Here is a 5,611-nt window from a genome sequence, read left to right as displayed (position 1 = left end):
AAAAAAAAAAAAAAAAAAAAAAAAAGATATTCACTCTGATATGAAATTGCAACTAGGGATGGCTGGCCTAGATACCTTTTCCAGGGCTGTCCGACTGATTTCAGGTGTGTTCTATTCCAGCCCACTAAGTGGCCAACTCTAAGGCCAGAGCTCAGACGTGGCAGGTGCTCTCTTTTCCAGCTGCAAGGAGACTGGGGGTGGCCTGTAGGGTCCCCCTCTGGGGGTCAAGTTCTGGCTGGTTCTGCCAGAGTTAACCTCCCTGGGCCTCAGATTCTTCAGGCAGAGGACTGACAATACATCAAGGACTCAAGAAAATGGGCGAATGCATGAAAGAGTTGAGGCACAGAAAAGTCTTCAAGCTGATAAGGAGACCGCTGAGGGTCGGATAGATGTCTCCGGTCTGCAGAGGGGACCGTCCCTCTGCCAGAGGCGGCGGAGCTTCCACTGCTGGGTCTAGACCCGCCCAAGGCGGTTTCCAATCGCCCCCTTCCCCAGCAACGTCGGTGATGGGGAGTGAAGACGTAAGCGGCTTCTCAAATAATAGCAATTGCCAAACGCTTACCGGGACAATCTTTTAATCCCGACCACAATCCTATGAAATGAAAGTCTTGATCCCCACTTCAGAGGCTACGAAAGCGGAAGGCCACCTGAGTTTCCCGCAGCACCAGCGGGTCGGAGTGGGAGCTCGGACTCGGATCCTTCGGCCTCGAGGCCGCACTAGGCCACTCCCGACCCCCCACGCCAGCAGCTCGAGGCTCGGGCTCTAGGCCCAGGCCGGCCCCGAGTCCAGCTCCACCCGGGGCGCGGTGGCCACAGCGGCGCTGCGGACGACGCCCGTTTCCCAGTTCCCGGGCTAGCCTAGGCCGCGAAGGGGGCGGCGTCACTGGGGGCCGTCGAGGCCCGGGTTTCCTGAGGAGAAAGCGCGGCCTTCTCCAGGTGCCTGAGACGCCGCGGCGCCGGCATCTTCTCCTCACAGCCACAACCCCGGGCCCGGAGACCCCTCGCCCACACACCCTCCCTTGGGATGCCGGACCCTTCCTGAACTGGAGGCCACAGGGGCTCTCCAGCCGTATGCCGCCGCTACACCTCACCAGGGACAAGAGGAGAAACGCTGACTCGCTAGCTGCGGACACCAAGCCTCCTCTGTCAGCCCCCGCACCGAACAACGGCCCCCAGAGCTGCCTCACCACTTCCGCCCATCGCGGAGGAGCGCGCCCATTGGCCAGGGGCGGCTCCGGCTGTCGTTCCATTGGATAACACCATTGTCGCTCCCAGGGCCCCGCCTTCTGCGCGTCAATTGGCCCCCCAGAGGCCCAGGGGGCGTGTCCCTGAAAGCCCTGGCCCCTGCACATCTGGAACCTTGAGGCTGGGAGCTGAGCTGTGAGCCTGTTGCTGAGCTTAACAACTGTCCCCGACACAGGCTAATAATATTTGTATGAATAATTCTGTGCAAACACTACTAATAAGCCTAATATATTGAGATAATTAATGGCATTTGTTCTCTTGTGATGAGCTATTAATACTTATTAGTCGCCGGGCGCTGTGGCTCAAGCCTGTAATCCCAGCACTTTGGGAGGCCGAGGCGGGTGGATCACGAGGTCAAGAGATCGAGACCATCCTGGTCAACATGGTGAAACCCCGTCTCTACTAAAAATACAAAAAATTAGCTGGGCATGGTGGTGCGTGCCTGTAATCCCAGCTACTCAGGAGGCTGAGGCAAGAGAATTGCCTGAACCCAGGAGGCAGAGGTTGCGGTGAGCGGAGATCGCGCCATTGCACTCCAGCCTGGGTAACATGAGTGAAACTCCGTCTCAAAAAAAAAAAAAAACTTATTAGTCATTCTTGTTGCTATCATAATGCCCTTGTGTAAGACTTCTCCAGGGCTGGTGACCATATATGAGCACTTTGCTTTTTTGCAGTGGAAGAATGAGAGTCTGAAATGCAGGTTTGAAAGCTAGTTTCTCCACTTGCTGCCTGAATGAATTCCCTGAGCTTCTCTTACCTCAGGTACAATAAAGGAGAAAATAGTTATATAAGTATAACCAAGCACGTATTATAAACAATACAGCAATTTAAAATTATGATTCTGCCGGGTGTGGTGGCTCACGCCTGTAATCCAAGCACTTTGGAGGCCAGGGCGGGCAGATCACCAGAGGTCGGGAGTTCAAGACCAGCTTGACCAACATGGTGAAACCCCATCTTTAAAAAAAAGAAAAAATTAATAAAAAAAATTTTGATTCCATTGCTGATTATAATTGCAAAATGTGGAGGCCAAGGCGGGTGACTCTCTTGAGCTAAGGAATTAGAGACCAGCCTGGGCAATACGGTGAAGCCTCATAGCCACAAAAAATACAAAAATTAGTCAGGCGTGGTGGTGCACACCTGTAGTTCCACCTACTTGGGAGGCTGAGGTGGAAAGATCCCTTGAGCCCAGGAAGCAGAGGCTTCAGAGAGCCCTGATCATGCCACTGCACTCCAGCCTGGGGGACAGAGCAAGACCCTGTCTCAAAAATAAATTAATATCATATCATATCATATCATATCATGACAAAATGTTCATGAGACAGTACTAAGCAAGAAAAGCATCTAACAGGCCAGGTACAGTGGCTCAGGCCTGTAATCCCAACACTTTGGGAGGCCAAGGTGGGTAGATCACCTGAGGTCAGGAGTTTGAGACCAGCCTGGCCAACATGGTAAAACCCCATCTCTACTAAAAATACAAAAATTGGCTGGGAGTGGTGGTGGGCACCTATAATCCCAGCTACTTGGGAGGCTGAAGCAGGAGAATCTCTTGAACACAGGAGGTGGAGGTTTCAGTGAGCCGAAATCAAGCCACTGCACTCCAGCCTGGGTCAAAAGATCAAAACTCCATCTCAAAATAAAAACAACTAAAAAAAAAAAAAAAAAAAAAAAAAAAGATCAAAAAAAAAAAAAACTAAAAAAAAAAAAAAAAGCATCTAACAAAGCAATATTTATAACAAAATAAGATACTGAGTTTAAATATGCAGTACAATATTTATGATTCCAACATATGAAGTTCAAAAACAGGGAAACTAACCTAAAGTGAGAGAAGTAAGTAACTAGTTCCATTCAGAGGGTATAGACTGCAAGGAGATATGAGAAAGATTTTCTAGAAATGTTTATATCTTGATCTACAAAGTTACACAGATGTATTCATTAGTAAATAGTTATTAACCTATACACATGTGTTAAGCACTTTACATTGTTTGTTACCTTTTAATAACAAAATTTACTGGAGTTCAAAAGAAAGCACAATCATTAAAGATTAAAAACAATCAGAAAAAATGTGTATTAATATGAATTAAGTATATTAATGTATTAAGTACATATACTAAAAAGAGAACCATACAGTGTGTCCTTTTATGAATAATGTGTTTTAACTCAGCATAGTGTTTTTGAGGTTCATCTATGCTGTTGATCATATCAAGTCCATTTCTTTTCAGTGCCAAGTAGCACAGCACATGGATATATTACAATTTATACTGACAAACATTCGAACTGATTCTAGATTTGACCAGGCACGGTGGCTCACCCCTATAATCCCAGCACTTTGGCAGGTCGAGGCGGGTGCAAAACCCAGTCTCTACAAAAACTATAAAAATTTAGCCAGACATGGTGGTTCACACTTGTAGTCCCAGCTACTTAGGAGGCTAAGGTGAGACATTTGCTTGCTTGAGCCTGGGAGGCAGAGGTTGCGGTGAGCCGAGATGGAGCCTCTGCACTCCAGCCTGGGTGACAGAGTGAGACCCTGCCTAAAAAAAAAAAAAAAAAAAAAAATTGATTCTAGTTTAAGCAGTAATAAACACTCTCATGCAAGTCTTTGGGGATATATGTTTTTATTTCTCTCAGATAAATACTTGAAAATGGAATTGCTGGATCATATAGTAATTCTATGTTTTAATTTTACAAGAAACTGGCAAACAATTTTCCAAAGTGACTGCATCACTGAACATTCCCAGCAGCAGTGTAGGAGAGTTTCAGTTGCTCCATATAGCCATCAACTTGGCCTAAACACATTTTGAATAAATAAACAAGAGAATGGCAGTCCTCTCCCCTGGGATCAGCTGTCTTCCCTTGCCGGAGTGACCCAGAAGTTCCTCTGAATTCATAGTTCACAGTGAGAGGAAACAACAAGGTCAAGGATAGCAAGGAATGAACTGGAAATACTGATAAGCTCGAATTTCACTTAACCTCTGGGGTGCCTTATTTCCACTGGCCTAAATCCAACAGGAGAAATCAAAAAAGTTTAGGAGCATTTTATTCCTGACCAAAAAAGTCAGGCAAGGCAGGGTGAGATTACAGTGGCAGCAGAAAGGATTTAGATTAGGTTAGAGGAGGAGCTGCTTCTTGGTTTTCCAGGAGTCACCTGTATGAGAGGATTAGATGGAGTTCCCCCTAACCCCCTTGCACCAGAATCTTTAAAGGGCTTGTTAGAAATGTATTTTTAAGGCCGGGTGCGGTGGCTCACGCCTGTAATCCCAGCACTTTGGGAAGCCGAGGCAGGTGGATCACGAGGTCAAGAGATCAAGACCATCCTGGTCAACATGGTGAAACCCTATCTCTACTAAAAAAATACAAAAATTAGCTGGGCATGGTGGCACATGCCTGTAGTCCCAGCTACTCGGGAGGCTGAGGCAGGAGAATTGCTTGAACCCAGGAGGCGGAGATTGCGGTAAGCCGAGATCGCGCCATTGCACTCCAGCCTGGGGAATGAGAGCGAAACTCCGTCTCAAAAAAAAATGTATTTTTATTTATTATTTTTTTATTTTTTTGAGACAGAGTCTCACTCTCTCACCCAGGCTGGAGTGCAGTGGCACGATCTTGGCTCACTGCAACCACTGCCGCCCAGGTTCAAGCAATTCTCCTGCCTCAGCTTCCTGAGTAGCTGAGACTGTAGGCGCCCACCACCACACCTGGCTAATTTTTGGTATTTTTAGTAGAGATGGGGTTTCGACATGTTGCTCAGGCTGGTCTTGAATTCCTGACCTCAAGGGATCCTCCCACCTTGGCCTTCCAAAAGTGCTAGGATTACAGTCATGAGCCATCTCGCCCAGCCAGCTTATTAGAAATTTAAATGTCTGCTCAAGGTCAACCTCCTCACTATTCCAATTCCCTGGTATCCCAACCTTATCCCTGAAAATGCACCAAATTAACTGAATCTGGATTTCTGGTGTCATGGCCTAAATGGCCCTTCTGGGCTCTGGCAGATTTAGCATTCACTACAGTAGAATTTTGATAAAGTTCAAGGGGAGAGGTGTTGCCCTACCCTTCCCAGCTTAGCCCTACTCAGAGCCCTGCCTTACTGGGGGAGGGAAATCCTCTCCTCTAGCCAGAGCTGTGACTACCTAGTCTGAGAAGCCAATCTGACTCCCCTGTTCCCCAACACTCCCCAATCCCTGTTCTGAACTGTCCTCTGCCTCCTGCAGCCTCAGACCCTGCTCAAGGGCTAGGGATCTTCCCCGACAGAATACAGCTTTTCCTTGTGATTCTAGCTGCCAACCTATTCCCTTCCTCCCACTTTTATTTCCCAGCAAGCAGCTGCTTAGAGTCACAGATTCCTGGCCCCATGCCTAGCCCAGACACATGGAAG

At 47.6% G+C, this 5,611-nt stretch overlaps 1 protein-coding gene across 3 annotated transcripts in view; it reads right to left on the bottom strand.

Moving 5' to 3' along the window:
• TRAFD1 (TRAF-type zinc finger domain containing 1) overlaps positions 1 to 1,204 on the bottom strand; it is a 34,527-nt gene extending 33,323 nt beyond the window's left edge. For 2 of the 3 annotated variants that reach the window (XM_017542899.2, XM_017542909.2), the window contains exon 1: positions 1,092 to 1,204. The gene's annotated coding sequence lies outside the window, so the exon portion shown is untranslated. Of the gene's footprint in view, positions 1 to 562 lie in introns of all 3 variants that reach the window. The other variant, XM_017542917.2, reaches the window with a different exon arrangement.
• Positions 1,205 to 5,611: the final 4,407 nt, after the last annotated feature.

This window comes from Cebus imitator, unplaced genomic scaffold (assembly GCF_001604975.1).
Source record: "Cebus imitator isolate Cc_AM_T3 unplaced genomic scaffold, Cebus_imitator-1.0 Scaffold8, whole genome shotgun sequence".
NCBI classification, from domain to species: domain Eukaryota; kingdom Metazoa; phylum Chordata; class Mammalia; order Primates; family Cebidae; genus Cebus; species Cebus imitator.
Note: the sequence above shows the minus strand (reverse complement) of the source record. Positions and strands in the feature narration are given on the sequence as shown.